Here is a 22,285-nt window from a genome sequence, read left to right as displayed (position 1 = left end):
ACACATCACTGGGTTCTTCTTCAAGTCATGCAGAGCATGGTTTCCTCTCTCCCATTCTGATTTCTTTCCCAAATGAAGCCTCTCATGTCCTTTTTCCTGTTCACCATCTCTTAGTTCTTCCATTTCCTATTACTGACTGGCTTGTACTACAACAGCCTGTCCTTCCCCACTGTATCTCAGGCCCGCTGATGTCGGGGGATCTCCCTGTACCAGTGGGCACTTCCCACCACTGTTCAGCTGGCTCATGGGAGAAAAAATGACAAGAAACTGAGGGGGTGTCAGCACTGTCCCAGTTCACTGAAGCCACTCGCCATGTGCTCAGAAGTTATTTCAGTGCATTACCAGGGGACACCAGGGATGCTCTGGCATTTGGGCAAAACTTGTTTTACCCAAATAACAACTACACAACAAGTGTGCTTATATACCACTCTTCTAGACAGATTAGTGCCCTACTCAGAGAAGTGAACAAAATCAGAGCATCCCTAGTGATACACTGACATCATTTCCAAGTCCATGGAAAGTGACATCTGTGTTGCTGATAAGATCCCCTCCCCCAAAAGGTAAGTCTCCTGCTGGTTGCTGGGGTGACCTACTGCATTCTGGCCACTCTTCGCCCCAGTCTTAAGCTCTGTTCCAGTTTATTCTACTACACCTTCTGTTCCTAATTTGGTTAATCCCTCACCTATCTCTAGGTTGAGTTGTTCTGGACTAACAATGTGGGAAGAATGGCTGTTGTGGGTTTTCCGGGCTGTATTGCCGTGGTCTTGGCATTGTAGTTCCTGACATTTCGCCAGCAGCTGTGGCTGGCATCTTCAGAAGTGTAGCACCAAAAGACAGAGATCTCTCAGTGTCACAGTGTGGAAAAGATGTTGGCAGGTCATTTGTATCTACTCAGGAGGGGTGGGGTTGAGCTGAGTCATCCTGTAAGAGTCCTGTGAGAGATCTCTGTCTTTTGGTGCTACACCTCTGAAGATGCCAGCCACAGCTGCTGGCGAAACGTCAGGAACTACAATGCCAAGACCACGGCAATACAGCCCGGAAAACCCACAACAGCCATCGTTCTCCGGCCGTGAAAGCCTTCGACAATACAATGTGGGAAGAACATAATTTTAATTGGGTATCTAGTTTAAAGTAACACTGTTGCACATTAGGCTCCTTGCAAACGAACTGGTTTTATTTGGTTTCTATGATACAATTGCTTACTGTCTCAGGATTTTTCCCAAACAGATTTCTTGTTTGTATTTCAATAGTATAATAAAGTTACTTGCTGCTTAAGTGGTCAGTCACCCTTTCATCTTTTGTCTCAGATTTACTGTGCCAAAACTGGGAGTGTATATATCAGACTGAACTATTCCAATTTTCCTCTAGTCTTGTGTTTTGACTGTATACATATAAGGGACACTCTGATGTGACAGGCCTAGCACAAGGACTGATGTCAGGAACAGAACAATAACGTCACTTGTAACATTAGGAACAGAACAATAAAAAGAAGTAACAAGACAGCAGCACAGTTCAAACTAGCAAGAAGCAAAAAATGCTCCTACAATATCAGCAAAATTCATAAAAAAAACCCAATGAATTAATAAAACAACAATATATTCATTAAGGTTTTGAACAGAAATAAAAGATATAAATAAAATACCTAAATAAGGCTAATCACCATATTGTTAACATTGAAGCAAAGGGCAATTATTCTAGGTCTTTAGCTATCAAACAGAGATACTAGTATAAAGGACCATGGTCAAGCACCATCATTAAGAACAAAATCATGTTTCATTTTAATAGTATTTTAAAGAGGTTTCTGAGCATTACAAAAGAATTTATGACAACTTGTGTTATCTAATACCTTGCTTCCCCCCTCCCAACACACACTTTGACTATTCTAGCTAGCATTATATTGTATGTAATTTCTTCAATACTGTAAACTTAGCTCCAAAGAGTAGAAACTAAGACTGACAGTACAGCAAAAGGGCATGTCTTAGAATTCAGCCAAGAAAAAATAATCAAGATTCATAGAGGAATCTATAAGGAATGGTGGGCGCAGAGTTGTGTGTACTCTGTATTTTAACAACCCTTGTAGTGCAAAATCTTACCGTTCCTTGGACCCTGTTATCCCCCCTTCTGTTTTCTGTACCCCTCTTTGTTTTGAAAAAGAAAAAAAAGATTCATACAGGAATTTTCAATTGTAGAAATATATTAAATTTTGACGTGTTTATTATTTGCTTTATATCTAAATGAACTAGGGATCCCAGACCCACAGTGGGGGCAGGGGATACTCCGCCCCCGCTCCCCCACCCTGCCCCCATTTACCTAACCGGCGGGGGTGCGCTCCCATGCACAGCGGCCACCAGGATCGAGCCCATTTTGGCCCAGATCGGGGCCGCTGCGGAGCACGGGAGTGCTCCTGCACTCCACAGCGCCTGGAAACGGGCCAGATCTGTAACAAAATGGGCACATTTTTGGGCGCTGCAGAGCGCAGGAGCACTGCTGTGCTCCGCAGAGCCCCCAAATGGGCCTGTTTTGGCACAAATCAGGCACGTTTTCAGGCACTGCGGAGTGCAGGAGCACTTCTGCACTCCGCGGCACCCAAAAACAGGCCCATTCTGCTGTCAATCTGGACCATTTTCAGGCATTGCAGAGCATAGACACGCTTCTGCGCTCCACAGCACCTCAAAAACAGGCCAAATCCATGCTGAACCTTGTCAGGGCTTGTTGCTGCTGCCACCGCTGGGCGGGGCGCCGGCTGGGCCGGCCCTGACATCAGAGGGGCACCAGGGATGCTGCAGGACCCTGCTCTGTGGAAGGAGGGGCGGTATACATCACCCTGATTCCCTCTCAATCCACTCGCTGGCCTGCTCAACCTGGTCTGCTTACCCTTTGCATCCTCCATCATCTCCTCCTCCCAGAACTCTCCTCACTCCTCGCTCACACCCACCACCCCAGAGCTCTTCCCAGCCAGCTTTTATAGTGTTTCCTTTCTCCACCCCGCCCTCCTTCCAGGCTTCTTCCCTCTCCTGACTTGGCCCAGCTGTGCCTTCCCTCAGGTGTTTCCCTCCTATCACTAATCCCTTCTAGGCTTCTTTGCCTTGCTGGCAGGGTGGGGTTGAGTGTGAGCCATCCCCAGCTGAGGTCTCCTTGGCCTTGCTCACGAGGTGCTGCCCCAGCCAGCTTCTGTGCTGCTGAGCTTGCCTGGCCTTGTCATGAGGAGCTGCCCCGGCCTGCTTCTGGGCTGCCTGCTCATTGATGCTGGGAGGGGCTACCCATCTCCTCCCCCAGAATGCCTGTGGCAGCTCCACCTGGAGGGGTTTGGCTCCTAGCAACTCCTGAGCCAGGCTGCTGTCCTCTAGACAGGGTGTGGCTCTGGGCTGTAGTGGCTGCTTCTCCTCCTTAGCTGGTAAGGGCTCTGTTTGGGCTGCTGCTGGGTCCCTATTCCCCCTGCCTTGGCCTTTTTCCTTTGTCCTGCTTAGTCCCCTCTCTTCCCCCTGGAGGGTGGGACTGGCTGGTCTCTCCCTGCTCCCTCCAGCCCTCTGAGGCTTTGGCCTTTCGCTCCTTCCCCCTGGAGTGGGCAGGTTCTGGACCTGGTTGCTGGCCGGGGTGGTAGGGCCACTGCCTCCCAGTTGCCTCCCATTGCTCCCTCCTGGCAAGTCTGGGGGCTGGGACGCAGACCCTGGACAAACCGGGCCCGTTTTGAGACACTGTGGAGTGCAGGAGCACTCCTGCACTCTGCAGCGCCTCAAAACGGGCCCATTTCAGCTTGGATCAGGCCCGTTTTGAGCCCCTGCGGAGCCGGGACATGTTCCCAGGGGCTGTGCGATGACGTCAATTCTGAAGTGATGTCATCGCGCCTGTGGGGGGGCAAAGTGTGAGCACCCCCCCTCTCCCCCAAGGTAAGTGCCCAGCCCCTATCCCCCGCTCGGAGGTTGAGGGGGCCTGGCAACCCTAAAATGATCTCATGGGTGTTTCTGTTCTCTTATATGTTTCTTAGATGTCAAGAGAATACATGTCTATCAAGTCCACAGCAATGTTCACCATGGTTATCTGTGTCAGCTTCTACAGCAGCTATATTCATCCTAGATCATCCTTTCTCTTTCAGAAGACTTAATCCTAGAGGACCACACTAACACTTCCTAATATGAGGTGAAATAATTTTCAGCCTGATTCAAAGAGGTAGTGTTATGAAGTGATTATAGCATCCAGCTAGAATCAGAGAGACTCGGGTTCTAATTCATATATAGGTTCAGGCAATCAGTTCAGTGGGTACCTAGTCTCTCTCTCTCTCTCCCTAGCTGTTGTGTTGCAACCTGCTGTGTCCTCCTATTTGTGCCCTTATCTGTCAGAATGTAGCAAAGAGGTTCCCTTGGGTGATAAGTACAATGCCAAAATATTTTATCTCAAATGTTTGGTGTGTGTGTGTGGGGGGGGGAGTTACACCTAGAAATTTGTTTATTAAAAACAACTATTAGAATTAACAAGTAGTATGACTAACTTTAATCATTATATTAAAGAAACCAACTCATTTTTTATTACATTTTTTTTTTTGCACAGCCTCTTCTAGGTAACCACAGATGAACAGCTCTAGCATAGGTATTCACTTAAGCATAGTTGGCTATTCTGCAACTGGGACTTGCAGGCACTGATCACTCTTTTTTTAAAGTAATCAGATACTCTAAGGTTACTTTGTGCAGTGGTGGCTCAGGAGATGGTTCTCCAGAGAGTAAGGCTACTGAAAGTGAGTGACTATCAAGGACAATACATCCTTACTGGAAAGTGTTATGGTAGCAGCCTGGTTATGTGGGATGCTAGGTTAGCAGCACCATGGAGGCACATGGCTGCTGAGTAGTTGGTAGACACTGATGTCAATCACCATAACACACTGAGCGCTACTAGGGTTGCCAGTTCCCCACTGGGGGTAGGGGATCTCCTGCTCCCGCCCTCCACCCCGGCTTACCTGGCCAACAGGGGAAAGGGCAGGGGAACGTGCCTCCCAGGGTGCACTCCTGGGTAGTGCAGGAGCACTCCAGGGCTCATCATGTTACCCTTGCAGCACTCCTTCACTCCACAGCAGGCTGATTCTGGGCCTGATTCAGCCCCAAATGAGCTGAAAGCGGCCCGCTGTGGAGCGCAGAAGCACTCCCGGGCCTGTTGCACCACCCTGGGAGTGGAACGTTTGTAAGATGAGTGCCAGGTCTCCAACCTCCCACCTGGAGGGTAAGGGGACCTGGCAACTCTAAGCACTACTGACAGTGCAGTTCTATGCAGTGTTATACCCTTTTAGGCCCTTTGAATGGGTTCTCCACACTAGATTTGGATTCCCTTTCAATGCCTCATGAATTACCATTGATACAAGATCTGGTTATGCCTGAGAACTATGTGAGGGTGAACATTAATTCAGATAAGGCTAACATAGGAACAGAGGTCAGGTCTTGCAAACTAGGAAAGAAAGACACAGCCATACTAGATAGCTCACCTTCCTCTGATCACTCAGGCTGTGGATCTCAAGATAGGTCCTATAGCACTATAGCTAATCGTCAAGGGCTTGACCTTGTGCAGACAGCCAAATCAGAGGTCAGCTACTGCCAACGTTTAGGTTCAGCCAACCTGGGGGACCCTAGATTCAGTGAAAAAAATAGGAAAAAATAGTCTACACAGGTAAAATAGGGATGGGTGCTGCAAGTGTTCAGACTGTGGGAGAAGCAATCTGGGAGAAAGAAGGGAAATGCAGTTTCTTCTCCCTTATACTGTAAAAAACTAATTTCAATGAGGTATTTTGTTTTCCAGATAACTTTTTATGAACAATGTAAGAGAAGATGGTGCAGTATAATATTTAGAGTGTTGGACTAGTCTTTGGGAGATCCATGTTCAAACCCCGTTCGGCCATGAAACTCAGTGGGTGACCTTGGGCCAGTCTCACCCTTTCACAATTTAACCTATTCTTAAAGCTTTTATGAGGGTAAAGTGGGAAAGAGAATTTGGACTCAGCTCCTTGAAGAAAGGACAAGAAAAAATGCATTAGACAGGTAGATAACTGTTGCAATAATGTAAGTATGTAAAGAAGCATATTCAATTAAAGTGATAATGCTCCAGCATCAACAGCTGCAATATGGTCAAGTAATATGTCAATTGATGTTTAGGAATGTAACAGGCCAATTTATGCTGCTGTTCCTTCTTAGCTATGATTCTACTTGTCTAAAAACTGTAACAGTATAGTATAACAGAGAGAGAATATACAGAATGTCTGCATGCTTTATTGACCAACAGAACCTTGCAGTTAACAAACTGGCTGTGTTCCTCAAACTGGTCAACATTGGTCAGTATACACAGAACACAATTAGGCTATTACCCTTCACATCATAACCTTGCATCAGTTCTGCTTGTTCAGAGCTTTGTTGACATTTGAACAGAGACTTCTGAACCTATGAGTATCACTAACATCACATAACAAAACTGTATGCAGTAGAAATGAGATCCCTAGATATCATAAATGATTCTGCATTGGCATAGTTGGTCACAGAGCCAACCAGAGGAAATCTTTGACTTGGTCCTGAGTGGGGCTCAAACCTCAGTGAGAGATGGAGATGTTGTTACACCAACTAGGAACGGTGACTACAATGCTATTAATTCAGCATCCATGTAAATGGAAAGTTATCTCTAAAATCCAAAACAGTAACATTTGACTTCAAAAGAAGGAACTTTACAAAAATGAAGGAAATAGTTAGAAAGAAGCTGAAAGGGAAACACGAGAGAGTCAGATCTCTAGAGGATGCTTGCAAGTTATGTAAAACCACACTGATTGAAGTCCAAACTCTGTGTTCACTTGTGGAAACTGTCCGGCATGTATCTATAACACAGCCACTATTTTAAGGAAGGGAGTCTGAAGAACTTAGTCAAATTACAAGAGGCAGTGTGGTGTAGTGGCTAGAGTGTTGGACTGGGATCTGGGAGACCCAAGATCAAATCCTCACTTTACCATGGAAGCTCACTCGGTGACCTTGGAACAGTCACTCACTGTCAGCCTAACCTACCTCACAGGGTTGTTGTGAGGATAAAATGGAGCAGAGGAGAATGATGTACGCCTGTTTTGAGTCCCCAAAAAAGTGGGGTATAAATGAAGTAGATAGATAAATAGTAAATAAATTGAGGTGACAAGAGATGACGTTCTAGACCTACTGGGGAAATTAAAAACCAGTAAGTCTCCAGGTCCTGATCACATACACTCAATAGTTCTCAGGGAACTCAAATGTGAGATTATTGATCTACCAAGAGTATATGTAACACCACTAAAATCTGCACTGTATCAGAAGACTGGAGAGTAGCAAATGTTACACCAATTTTTAAAAAAGAGCACAGAAGGGAACCAGGAAATTACAAGTCAGTTTGCCTAATATCTCTCCTAATTAATAGAAACTGTAACCAAAGATAGAATTACTAGGCACCTAAAGGAACAAAGATTGCTGAGGGAAATATCAGCATGGCTTCTGCAAAGGAAGGTCCTGCCTCACCAACCTTTTGGAGTTTTTTGAGAAAATGAACAAACATGTAGATAACAAAGATCGGGTAGACATATACTTGGACTTTCAAAATGCTTTTGACAAGATACCTCATTAAAGAGTCCTGGGTAAGCTTAGCAATCATGGAATAAGAGGACAGGCCTTTTATGGATTAAAATTGGTTAAATGACAGGAAGGAAAGAGTAGGAATAATTGGAGAGTTCTCACAATAGAGGGAAGTAAGCAATGGGGCCCTTCAATTATTGGTATTGGGGCCAGTGTTATTTAATTTGTTCATCAATGATCTGGAACTGGGTGTAAGCGATGTAATGGCCACGTCTGTAGATGACACAATATTATTCAGATTGGTAAAAATCAAGGCCAACTGTGAAGAGCTCCAGGAGGATCTCCATAAATTGGGCATAAAGTGGGCAACAATGTGGCAAATGATGTTTAATGTAGCTAAGTGTAATTTATTTCCAGTGGAACAAAAATAATCCCAACTTGAAGTATATGCTATGGAGTCTGAAGTTGCTGAAAGGGAAAGAGGCCTTGGAGGTCATAGCGGATAGCTCAATGAAACAGTGAATGCAACAGTGGAAGCTAACTAAATGTGGGGATTATTAAGAAAGGCCAATATTATAATACCCCTGTATAGATCAATGGTGTGACCTCATTTGGAATGGGCAGTTCTGGTCACTGTATCTCAAAAAGGACATTGCAGAGCTGGAAAAAGTACAGAAGAGGGCAACCAAGATGATTAGAGAGTCGGAGCTCTTTTCCTATGAGGAAAAGCTGAAGAGACTTTTTGGTTTAGAAATGAGACAACAAAAGTGGGCTATGATAGATGTTTATGAAATTATGCACAGGTCTGAGACAAGAGTGGAAAAAGTGAACTTTTTCTCCCTTTCCCAAAATACCAGAACTCGAGGGCATCCAGTGAACAAAGGGACTAAACAGATTCATGTAGAATTGGTCTATCGGTGATAGGGTTGCCAGCTTCCAGGTGGTGGACAGAGATCTCATGGAATTACAACTGGCCTCCAGGTGACAAAGACCAGTTCCCCTGGAGAAAATGGCTGCTTTGGAGGGTGCAGTCTATGACATTACACCTTGCTGAGGTCCTTCCATTCCCCAAACCCCACCCTCTCCGGGCTCTACCCTCGAAATCTCCAGGAATTTTCCAAGCTGGAGCTGGCAAGCCTAATCAGTGGTTACTTGCCATGGTAACTAAAGTGAACCTCCATGCTCAGAGGAAGTAAACCTCTGAATACCAGTGCCAGGATCAGGAGGCAACATTAAGGGAAGACCTCGGCCTCTATGCCCTGTTGTTTGCCCTTCAGAGTAACTGGCCACTGTGTGAGACAGGATGCTGGACTAGATGGACTACTGGTCTGATCCAGCAGGGCTCTTATGATCTTGAACTGATTTTTTTTTAAATTGAAGAAATAAATAATTTGAAATGTAACTTTTAGGCATTCATATAATAATATTCATAAATGTTAGAACTGATTTTAAGTACTAGTCACGATAATGTCTTCCAAACAAAACCCAAAGGCACTTCCAATAGTTACATTAGTTCTACTTAGAACCTTAAACATTTTCAATTTAACGAAGCTAGCCGAAAAGCCTTTTTCAGAAATGTTCTCTGAAAGTAGCAATACCTATGCTGAATTGTTTTGTTCTTTCAAAAGCATGAGAAAGTGATGATGAGTATATGAAGTGCACAGCATTGCAGATATACTATGATGTAAAAAAACCTCATGTAGGAATTATCAAAGCAAATTCTCCCATATTTTCTTGAGTATGGCTCTCTCCCTGATTGGTCACTGGAGTCCTGAATCAGTGGTGTAGCTAGAGAAAAGTAATACAGAAATTCTATTGGCTGGTCTTTCCCTGTATTCCTTAAGCATCACATCCAACATCCTTCCATCCTGAATATGTGTTGCACATGTACAATGGTGGTTTAGAAATCACTAAATGAGATCCGTTCTACCTGATGATATACTAACCCACTGAAACAATGATCATCTGGGCAATCTATGCTTTCCCAAGGCCTCCATTCATTACTAGAGAACTACACTGAGAGAGGGCACTGTCTTATTAAATTGATTTATTTTATTTATTTTTCAGATTTTTAGGCCGCCTCTCCCTCAAATGAGGCCTGAGGCGGTTTACAAAATTAAAAGCACAATAAATATTATACATTAAAATAAAAAACATCACCGTAATTAAGGGAGTCCCACAAGAACACAATCAATAATAAAACAACCAGGTGGCAAAAATGCCATGGTGCATCATGATTGGTTAAAGTCCTTCACGTATGATGGTCCCAGACCATATAGGGCTTCAAAGGTTAAAACCAGCACCCTGAATTTGACCCAGATTCCAATCAGAAGCCTGTGCAGCTGCCATTAAATAGGCTGCATGTGGGCAGACCATGATGAATTGGTCCAGGAACCTAGCAGCTGCATTCTGGATGATCTGCAGTTTCTGGAGTGCCTTCAAGAGCAGCACTGTGTAGAGCAAATGGAAGTAGTCTAATCTGGAGATGACTGTGTCATGAATCACTGTGGCAAGATCCAATGGAGACAGATAGGGGGCCAGGTGGCAAGCCTGGCAAGAATGGTAGAATGCCGACATTGCCACTGTGAACAACAGCTTATCCAAGGAAAGCAAGGTATCTAACCAAAGCCCCAGGCTCTTCATGGAATACTCCAACAATAACTGGACCCCATCAAGAGAGGGTAGCTGCACCCTCTCCAGAGGTCTGATCCTCCCAACCACATAACTTAGATGGATCCAGTTTCAGCCAGCTCTGTCTTAGAGCGGGACCACAAGTGACGCCTGACACAGGTTGGACACTAGTCAGCTTCACTCAAGTTTTGATGGGAAATGTAGGCATCCTGGTCTTGCAGCTTGACTCTCTGACTGCTGTCCAATGGACTTTTCAACTGTCACTTGTCCAACATTCTGCCAAGCTGCCTACATTTCCCATTCAACCACAGCTTCCAGGCACTGTGTCAGGTTCAAGAAAGCTGCCTCAGGCTGCTTATTCAGCAGGAGAAAGAGCTGGTAATCACCTGAGGAACTCCACCAGATGATGCATATAAATATTAAACAACATTGGAGACAAGATTGGACCCTGTGGAACGCCACACACTAGTGACCGCTTGCAGGATCTTTTGTCTCCAATGACAACCCTCTGAATGTGTCCAGGGAGGAATGAGGAAAACCACACTAAGTCAGTATCAAGTCAGTATCTTGAACCTCCAGGAAGGCCAGGCTACTGACCAGGATCAAATGATCAACTTTGTCAAAGGCAGCTGACAGATCTAACAATATCAGTTGCGCCAAGCTGCCTCTATCTAATTGATGGTGGAGGTCGTCAGCCAGGGCTACGAACACTGTCTTGGTCTCAAGCCCAAGCCTAAAGCTTTCTCACACATTTATCACATTATACTATGGCTTTTATCCACGGACAGCAAGGTGGTTTACATAGGGAATTCTTATTGGAGCCCAAAAGCAAACCTTCAGCCTAAGTTCAGCTAAGAAATTAGTGGCAGAATAAGGATTTGAATGCAGAAGTCCCTGATTTAAGCTCAACTCTGTGTCTATTATACTAACAATCCCATACCATTGACAAAGGCTGTACAGCAATCACTATTTGCATTGATACATCTTTGTCTAAGCTTCACAAATACATGTTTTTGTATTATTAGAGATTCCTAAGCATGCGCCATTTGAAGTTGTTGACACTTTCACTGAATTTATTTTATTACTATTTATTCTTCAACGTCATCCTATTTTTCTTTTTTTTTCTTTGCACATTTTCTGTCTATACGTTTCCTCCTCTGTAAGTTGAATGTTGTTTTTTAGGTCAACTAGTGACAAATAATACTGACTTACTATGCAGTACAGAAATCTCTGTCTTGTAGGATCCAGAAGCAGTTACAACTGAATGATGACAGGGATCTCTTCTCCCTAACGTGCATATACTTCAAATCAAAATTGGGTTTCCACCCTCCCTCCCGGTGAAGGGGGGGATCCTCAGCTCCCAGGCTCTGCCTCCCCAGCTCTCACCTGACCAGCAGGGGGAAAGGTGTGGGAACAGGGCAAGAACTCCCCAGAGCTCACCCCTGAACACTCCCAGTGCCACTGGGAATGATGTCATTCATGGAGCACAGAAGCACAGGATCATGCCAGGGGCCTATTCGATAAAGATAAGCCCCCAGGATCAACCTCTACACAACCTCACAACCCTCCCCCTCTGTCCCCTGGTTTGAGCTCCAGGGGACCTGGTAACACTAAGTCAAAATAACATAATAGTGTCTATTGTAGGCACAGGATGGTATATATGCACAGTAAGGAATGTTGCTAAATGAGAAAGTGAGGGAGCCATAGCAGAACAATGATAAAATGAGAGAATCTGAAGGACAGATGTGTATGAAGACTACTGTTTGGAGGTCAGTGCCTACTTTTAAAAAATGCTAGCTTTCATATGAGTCAATAAGGTTGTAGAGTAGAGGCAGGCATGAACTGAAATATGAATTGAAGCTTGTCACGAACTGGTCGGTTCATGGCTCACAAACTGACGGTTCGTGGGAGCTCATTTAGCATGAACCGTGACAAATTTTAGCCCGGTTTGTTTGGCTCGTATTTTGGTTCGTCACTGCAGACAGCCTGGTGCCGATCAATCAGTTTCCTAGGCAATGGGAGGATGGGCTCTTGACAAATCTTCTGCTGACCCGAAAGTGATGTTTTCACAAACCAAACGAACCAGTTCGCAAACCGAGGCAAGTTCATGAAAGTTCATAGTTCATGTGACAAACCACGAACTTCATGGTTTGGAATTTTCACAGTTTGTGGCCATCTCTGTTGTAGAGAGTTCACAAGATCTCTATGGCACATTGTTACAAACTTGAACAAGAAGTGAGGCAGACCAAGCTCTGCCCTACAAATGTACCTTGCCCTCCAAAACTGCTTTAAAGCATTCAGATTTGGGTTTCAGAAGAACATGCATATTGTACTTAATCATTAACGTTGCTTCTTAAATCTATTGCTTAAGCTTGTGCAAATTCATAAAACCAGAAGTACCACTAACAATGGCAATGAAAGTGATTGATGGCATTTATGTATCTTGTTCTAGTAGATCTACAGTGCCGTTCTAAGCAGAATTACATCCTTATAAATCCACAATAGTCAATGGGTTTAGATTGGAGAAACTTTGCATAGGATTGTACTATAAAACTAATTTGTATTCTTCATTCATATTAAGCAAGATTTCCAAACTGTATGAAGTCAAGCCTAACATGCATGGCTATATGCTATACTGGCATTCCCCACTAACTAGGAAATATATTTTGAGTGATTAAGTGGAATTGTTCATACATATTGCCAGCTTCAGCTTTTTGTTCATACAAAATAGCTGGGAAAATATATATTGCATGTGTTTATTACAGCTACAGTTGCCATGAACTTGTATAACTCTCCAACAATTTCTTTGATTTATGTTCAAAAACATACAGGGCATGAAATGATGCCTGCAACCTTAGATTTTCCTCAAGAACATTGTGGTGAGTGGATATATTCAAAAACATCATGCCAGATTCCTTGTTATGTCTCCTTTTTAAAATAAATGTATGATAATCAATTACATATGCTTCAAAGCAACTGCCACTAGATTCCCCATCAGAAAATGTTTGTGAAAACAGCACCATTCTCTTATCCACAGATATTTAGAGCTTCTATAATGATTCCCCCTCCCTTTCTTACTAAAGGAAACATAACACTGTTGACTATTTACATGCATACCATATGAGCAAGACTTACAGAGGATTCTCCAGGAAGTGTCTTTAAGTAATTGTGTACCAACAAAGGGGAACATGATTTAAGAATTCCAGGTTGACATATCTGTCGTTTATACCTTTAGAATCAGCATTAACTCTGTACCATTGTAAGAAGTGGCACTGCTACTACCTACTAAGAGTGTCAGCCCGAATTCAAGTTACAAAGATGGGAGAAAATGTTCAAGCCATGTTCTTAAGCTTGGAATTTTGACTGATACTGAAAACTGTCTGTGCAAATCCTGGCTAAGGCTAGCAGATTCTTTCCATTTAAAACAACTGGTGTCTAGCTGTTTATGACAGCAGACGCTCAGAAAGCTGTGAACACATTAAAAGAAGAACAGGGATCACGACGCGAAGGAAACTTGATGTGAATTCACACAACTGTTTTCTGAGTAATGTCTGTAATTGTTTATTACATTTGTATCTTGATCTTCCTCTAAAGGGCTAAAGCACAACAACCTTGTAAGGTAGACTTCTCTGATAATAAATAATTGATTTAAACTGTACAGAACTATATGGAAGAGAATTGAACTCCTACTTCTCCAAGACCTGTTTACCCACTACAACTTAATGGCCCTCAAAAAGTTTTTGTGTGCTGTTTTTCAGCACCATTTTCAACACTAGAGGTAGCATTGGTAGTGGGGGTGGGGGGAAGTCTGCATGTGATAAGTTTATGGGCAGCCCTCAGGGGGCTATGTGATGCCATGTGGGGTCACCATAGAGTATGGTGCCCTGAATGCCTAGAATTTTGGTGCTGACACCCATGAATCGGAAATATTCCTTCAGCCTTGAGCCTAGAATTGTCTAGGAATTTGAAATATTTACCAGCCTCTCTTCTAGTAGAAGTTGCCCTGTTTTAAGCAACTCTGAAGATTACAATCTGAGCACGTAATGTAAAACATGCAGCATTCTGTCTACTCAACTTGAAATTTACAGTTGGTTTCTCTGTCTGAAATGTTGACATCATTTGAACCTGAAGCATAGTTAACACAAAACCAGCTGGACTAAAGCAAGTGTAATAGTTGCAATAGGCCTTGGCCCTCCCTCAACACCCACACATATGCTGCCTCTCATGTTAGTAAAGCACCCGTTATCATACTGCTCTCATAATGAAATCTTCATGGAGTGATGGAGTTAAACCGCATGAGCCCCGCAGACCTATTGTCCATGCAGCTCTGCTAGACGGCATCAACAGTTGTTCTCCTATTTTCACAGTGAGAAATTACCAGGTACTCACGATACAGGAATAATCAGATGGAATCTAGGTCAAAATCAAAGGAAGTTTGCCCCTCCATTTGATAGTGGAGAAAATTCACATGCAAACATCTTGGCAGTGTAAAAACAAGGAACTTATTGGTAAGACTTATAACAGACACTTTAAATAAGGGTAAAAATTGCTTTGAGTTTGTTTTTCTTTTTGAAGGCAGTATTCCCTCACTCTGGTTTTTTCAAAAGGCATTTAAAATCAATATAAAACTGCAATATTAGATTTTTTTTTTATAATCATTATTCAAACAGCTGACTTGAAACGGTCCCTTGTTCATGGGGAAATCTTCAGTTAGTTTTTCAAGTACCAGCGGTTCAGTCGAAAGATTCACCAACTGCCCCCTGGAGAAAACTGAAGATCTGCATTTAAATGGAGATATATTGTTTCCAAATGTGCACTACCTCGAAGGCACATACTGTCAAGGTTTCTTAGTGAATGGATTTAAAATTGCATTAGGTAAGTTTCATTGCTGTAGCCCTTTTCATTTCATAGAAATCTGGCTATTTTGTTATGATTTTGCCTACTTGCAGGAGCTGTTCCTCCCCCCCCCCCCCAATAAAATTAAATTTTCTCTCTTACATGCTGAGCAGTTTCTTTTACAGAAAATGTTTAGGTATGTCCAGGAAAGACCACAGTGGCCTGTTTCGATACAAGCAGTGAAATAATTGAAGTGTGATGACCTAATAAAGTGACAGAGTATTAAGCTTGATGTACAATACAGTTAATTTAGAACCATAAAAATGCTGTGTAAAATTCTTATCTTGTGGATGACTAATATCATATTGTTTTTATCATTCACAAGCTACAGATTTTTTTCTATTAATTTAATATTTAGCATTTAACACTCAGCCTTTAAATTTATGCATTTTTGAAGTGTGCCCAGGCACATTTAAAATTAAACGTACTACATCAGTACAAGTGGTTATACACACTTCCTTACCTTCTTAAATCTAAGAGACTTTGTTAGCTGTCCACAAATACACAGTTAAAAGTTAAAACCCTGGATACTTTTAAAATCAAATGAGTCTTGGTTGGCATATTGGAAAACCTTTATCAGATCAGAGTATTCCTCCTTTTTCTTCTATTATACAAGAATGAAAAGACAGGCGTTTATTCTTTTAACAGACTCATATAGAAAAGAGAAACCTTGCAGAAAAGTTTTGCGTGAGTATGCTGTTAAGGCGTATGCAATGATCATAAAGAAAAAGACACTCACAATCAAACACTCGGGCATCAATCTAGGCAGCTTCTTGCTGAATTTCTGGCTGCGGTGAAAGTCCCTGTAAACAAGGTTACTGAGAACAGACCAAGATATCCTTCTCAGCAACACCTTCAACAGGAGCTCTTCAGCTGTCTACTTAGATTGTTACGCCTTATCTTACAGCACTGACATTCTAATGCTGATTCAAATTCTGGTTTCAAAATGAAACCTGAAATATCTTTAAGATCACTTAATATTGAAATACTGCTGCAATAATAAACGGTGCTAGGATGATGATGCAGATATAGTATTCTAGAAGGGAACCTTTTAATTTTGGGAACACACTGCAGAATGGAATATTGTAGTGCATATTATATCCACATGATCTGCTTATTTTGATATTGAATATATTAAGCATAAAATTACCAGCCTTTGTCTACAGAATCTCTTACAAATTAAGTCTCTTTACAGCTTATCAGAATCTAATATGCATTTTAAAAAATATATGCTCTCAAGCTATTCTTTTTAAAAAAACAACATGCACACTAAACTTCTCACCTATTTTCCTAGATTTCACACACTGTATACTCAACATAGTTCACATTTCCCAAAATTCCTTTATGGGTCTAGGTGATAATTATTATTAAATGAGTATGTTGATAGCTATGTGTGATGATCTTAAGACTTACATAAACATGCCAAGGTATGCCACAACTGGCTGTGGTCTTCAGCATCTGTATGTTACACACAGCAATTTATATATGGCTCCATGCTATTTCCAGCAGAGAAGATAAACTAACTAGCACAAATTGCGAGCATGTCTGATATAGAGGAAGAGGACTGACTCAGACATTATACATAAGTAGGTACTGCAGAGATATGAATCATTTCTATTTCAGACAGTGCAGCCCTAAGAACTCTATCCTGGGAGCAAGCCCCATGGAATAAACCCAAGTAGAATTCTGGATAGTCTTGCTTGAAATTGCTCTCTAAATTCCTGTCCTTAATGTAACGTCTAAACTGAAAGAGCATGATTCTCGCACACTATCAAATCCATGTACACCCTGTCCAGGCACACAGTGTCAGATTCATGCATCAGAAAGAGCAAATGCTTTGTGGTCCCAATTTTGACCTTATATTAGAAGCAGGGATTCAGGAGCAGGATACATTGCTTCTGCACAACATTAAAACTGGTCCTAACTGCCCATTCCTACAGACATATACTTGGAAAGTACAACCCGCTGGATACAAGTGGGCATTCCCAGGAAAATAAACAGGGGATTGCAACCTCATTCCTCATGGACTGGTTTCATGTCTCTTACACAACATCATTTTTTAAGATAAGGTCATCCTTGGGAGGGAAGGTGGCATGGAATAGCCAATCTCATCAGATCTCGGAAGCAAAGCAAAGGTGTTACTTGGATGGATGACCACCAAGGAAGTTTCTGCAGAGGAAGGTACTGGCAAACCACCTTTGCTTCTCAGTTGCCTTGACAGCCCCATGCTGGTATCATCATAAGTCAACTACGACTTGTCCACACACATACACAAGGTCATCCTCACATCCTTTCCTGCAAAATAACATTAGATGCCTATAACTGTGCAAGTGACCTCCTCCTTATTTTCCACAGCTTCCTGTTAGAGCTAAAATGCATCACTGTTGCCTCAACACTGACTGCTCTATATTGGGCATTCTAATTTATCTTCTGGATTCATTTGCTTAAACATCTACTTTCTCAACATTCACATTTAAATTTTGTAATATTAACAACTGCATGGTTCACAATGCCAGCAATCAACTGTTTTTTTCTCTTTTTTTCTTTAATTTTTGGAGGGAAATGTACTTATACAGTGGCAATTTTCCAAGTGTTTTTTAGGTGGCCTTTGCTAGCTGTGAGAAATAAACTCTATCACATTAATAGATCTACTGCGTCAGTAAAGTTCTAAAGCATCCTCCTAGATCGCTTGGGGTCCACAGAAAAAGATGACCAGACTTGCTGTCAAAAAATGCTTTCCTTTACAAACATTGCTGTTTCACATGCTATTCTATTGTTACAGAGGAAATAGGCTTTTTCACTTTTTTCTCCCTTCTCTGAGAAAACAATGTGAAATCTGCATAGAAAGTTACATGTGATAACTGCACATATCACTGTGTGTATACACAATGTATACATAGCAAAATCCATGTATATGTGATCTATCAGAGCATTTCAAAACAAGTGATACATGTGGATTTCAATTTTTTTTTTTTGTATACAGAAGTACTTTCTGGGCAGGAAAAGCATTAACGCTGAATACAGCTTCTGTCCTCTCTTCACATAAAGATGTCAGCTGCTCACAAATACCTATTTATGTACACACCCACACATAAACATGGAATTCTTCAGGTCACAGACCTGTCTTGTTTGTTTACATTCCTTTCTAAAAGGACCATGCCTTAATTTGCATAGCCCAGGCAAGCCCAATCTTGTTAGATTTTGGCTGTTAAGCAGGGTGGGTCCTGGTTAGTAATTGGATGGGAGACCTCCAAAGAAAACTAGGGTTGTTGTATGAGAGGTAGACAAACCTCTGCAGGGGTTGACTTGACTGAACTTTCTGCCACCAAATATAGAAATACACCTGCTGCTCCAACTTGATGTAAACTGATGGACTTTCACTGCTCTGAACCTTGAAGGTGGACAGAGAGGGAGATCCTTATTCTACATGCCACTCTTTCTCTTACAGTCTTACCTCCAATTTGTTTATTTACTGCAGGTGAACAGTACTCGTGTGTTTTGCCACTACTCCAACACAAACAATGCATGTTTACTTGGAAGTAAATCACACTATAGAGTTCAAATTACTTTCATGTGTAATCCTTATCCTATGTGTAAGCAAATCACACTATAGAGTTCAAATTACTTTCATGTGTAATCCTTATCCTGTGTGTAAGTAAATCACACTATAGAGTTCAAATTACTTTCATGTGTAATCCTTATCCTATGTGTAAGTAAATCACACTATAGAGTTCAAATTACCTTCATGTGTAATCCTTATCCTGTGTGTAAGTAAATCACACTATAGAGTTCAAATTACTTTCATGTGTGCAGCCTTATCCTATACACACACGTGCTCAGAAGTAAGTGGTGGTGAGTTCCCTGGGGCATAGTCCTAAGTGAATGTGTATAGGACTACTTGAAAAGAAAACAGAAAACGACCAGCCTCCTCCTCCTCCTAGCAACTTCTTTAGCAGGCAAGCCTTTGGGCGCTTGTAAATCACTCATAGAAAAGCTCCCAAATAAGGGACAGGGGTGGCTAACGCTTGCACCGGAGGTTTCTCTGGCGCCCTATCTTTGAGCAGCGCCACACGGAGCTCTCCCACAAGCTGTTTAAACAGATCGCGCCGGTCCTGGCAATCCAGGAGGCGAGGCAGCCGCGGTAGCAGCCGATTGGCAAAGCTGGGGAAGGAGTGCGGAACTTGTGAGCTTCGTGAAAGGGGATCTAGGAGAGGTGGGACAGGCGCGCGTACGCACGCACACATACACACACACACGCACAGACATTCGGGGGAGCAGGGAAAAAATAAACACAGCTACAATTGCGAGCGCACCGTGCCGGCGCCAGCTTTAAAGTCAAGACCTCCCCCCTACCACCCCCCGCCCCCGCACAGCCAACCCTTTCTCTGCCAGCTTAGGACCTGCGCACGATTCTGGCTCCTTAAACCCGAGCCGGTTTAACTGGTCTCTCTCTCTCAAATCAGTCCCCTTGCAAGAGAAGGTTGAAGAGGGCACGAACAGGACCAGAACTGCGGGGATCCAGTCTGTCAGCACACGCGCGCACGCACACAGACACACAAACCGCGCTATCCTTTCAAAAAATGGCAACGAGCTGGGAGGGGGGGGGGGTGCAATATTGCCTGGGTGGCTGATTTGACTGTGTGATTTCCATGAGAAGGAGCTGATCCTAAGGAAGTCAAATTGACGAGGTCTGAAGGTGGAAAGGGTGGAGGGGGGGAGTGTACGCGAGGTTCTATCTGCCGCTAGTCTTTCAAATTAGAAACAACATTAAAATGAGGAAGAAATGCCCCGATGCAAGGTTAGTTTGCAGATGTGCATGATGATGTAAGGTGTAGGACTCGCTTTACCTGGTCAGGGCAGAACCGCAGGCAGGTTAATCAGGTGAGTCGTCGGGGATTGTAAAGAAGCCGAAGCCGGTTTCTTTCCTAGGAAAGTCTACAACACCATGCAGGGACATTGCAAAATCTTTACACACGCCTCCTTTAACTGGGCTTCCGCGACCTCAGCCGGAGAAAGGGGGGAGATGCCTGTCCGAGGCAGCCTGAGGCCGCCTCCTCCAGCGCTTGCCCGCGGACCGGCGAGCTCCTCGGCAGCACGGGGTCCATTTAAACGACCGCTCTGCACCAGGCGAAGCGGGCTGGGAGGAGAAGAAAGGCGGCGGTGGGCATCCGAAGGATGCACGGGCCTCCCTGTTTCCTTGGTAGAGTCGATCCGCACTCGGTCTGACCCAGGACGTCACTCTGCCTGTCTGTTTTCTCAATGATAACTTGGCAGGAGAAGGGGGAAGCTGCCAGATTTTTTCCCCCCTGAGATCATTACTGGGTATGTGCTCATTTCTTGTATGCTTTTTTTAAAAAAAAGAATTACCCGAAGACCCTCTTTTGTATAATTATAGTGATTATTAACTGCCTGCTTGGTTGTTTTTACACTGATTTGAATCTGCCTACTTGCCTCTGTGTTGGGGAGTATGTGTTGTTTCTTTGCTAATGCTCTTAGAGTGGCTCATAGCGAGGGGGGGATAAAGCCCCCCCCCCAAAAACATAGATACTACCAGACTGTATCGATTAGTGCAAGTAATCCGCCAATGTTCATTTAGGGAAGCTCACCCACCAGCTTCAATTTGCTGCTATCCTCCCCTCCCCCATCATCTTAGAATCAAACACCCAGCTCCAGAGAAAGGATCCTACCAGATTCCAATGATTTTCCCATCTGGCCTCTCTCATTCTCTTGATTAAATGCCTTAATGCTGTCTTTTAATTATGTAAATAACAATATTATGACGTCTAGTCAAAAGGGAAAGAACTTTAGATTTTAATTTTTCACTCCTGCTCTCCAAATTCCAAAATGTATCAAAGTATTTTTATATTCAGTTTTTAAATACTAATGACAATAATAGAGCCCCAGAACCATGATAACTTCCAGATCTAGAACCCAATTTACCCTGTGTTGCTACGTACTTTGTTGAGCCAAAATAATGCATTTGGGTGCATTCATCAAACATGTAATCTTAGCACAAGATTGTTGGGATTTTCTAAAAATATACTCGTCCCAGGCTGAACTTACTGTTAATGTGTTCGTTATAGTAATATTGTGGCTAACTGCAAAAATTGGATGAGTTCAAAACCAACGATATTTTTGAGACATTACTCAGCATCCCCCAGAGAACTATGATCACGGTCTAGTATGTTCCATTATGACATGCATAAGGGTTTATACGCTATAACACAATTTGTGTTGCCATCCCGCTGTTTAAACTTTCAGTTGGAGAACTGATGTGGCATGGTGTAGTTGCCTAGCAAATGGACTGGGAAATCCCCGTTAAAGCTTTGAAAACTGAAAGGCAAAGCATTACTGTTACGAAGGTCTGCTGTTTTCACCAAAGCCGCCACTTCATCATATATGATACTCACTTGTATTTCTCTGATATACTTTCTCCAAACATTTGTCTTCCAGTTTCTTGTCATCCTGGCACCCAATGATAATGTGACTGAGCCATTGTGTGTTGCCGTATTTCAGCAAAATGACCAATGCTTGGAGTGCTAGACTACGATCTGGGAGACCCAGGTCTGAATTTTCATTCTGCTATGGAAATTCACTGGGTGATGTTGGGCAAGTCACTGTGTCTCCGCTGTCGTAAGCTGCTTCGGGTCCCCATTGGGGAGAAAAGTGGAGTATAAATGAATAATAACGAATGGTTTAAACAAAAAACATGTTCATTGTTGTCTTGCTCAACCTGTGTTTTTCTTGTTTGGGGGAAATTACAGAAAAGTGAGTTGTGACTATAACTGAATGTTAAAAGAAGAAGCCACAATGCCAAAAGAAGAAGCCACAATGCCAAATGGGAAAAGGTGGCTCTTCTACATAACCATTTTGTCAAAATGGTGGTGGTGGAGCACACATTAAAAATCGTCATAGGATTGTAGCTTAAAAACTTACCTACCTCACCTACTGCATATAAAACAAGTATGCTGTGGAACTTGGCCACCACACAGTGAGCCTTCATACACACCCTGGTAGCCATCAAGAACATGAATGAAGGTATCGTGACTCATAATGTAATGGCAGGACTCCATGAAGTAAGTGCTTATATAAAGAGGCAGAGAAGACATTCTGAGTAGTATCCCTTTGACAATAGTAATGTGCACTCTAGCCCTGCACACTAAGTCCCAAATGCTCCTTTCAAGTTGTTGGTAAGCCCCATTAGG

General features: G+C 42.9%; 1 long non-coding RNA gene across 1 annotated transcript in view; it reads right to left on the bottom strand.

The window, feature by feature from the left end:
- LOC129342570 (uncharacterized) overlaps positions 1 to 22,285 on the bottom strand; it is a 121,683-nt gene that overhangs the window by 73,115 nt on the left and 26,283 nt on the right. The window lies entirely within an intron of this gene.

This window comes from Eublepharis macularius, chromosome 1, assembly GCF_028583425.1.
Source record: "Eublepharis macularius isolate TG4126 chromosome 1, MPM_Emac_v1.0, whole genome shotgun sequence".
NCBI lineage: Eukaryota > Metazoa > Chordata > Lepidosauria > Squamata > Eublepharidae > Eublepharis > Eublepharis macularius.
This window is presented reverse-complemented; position numbering and strand designations above follow the sequence as displayed.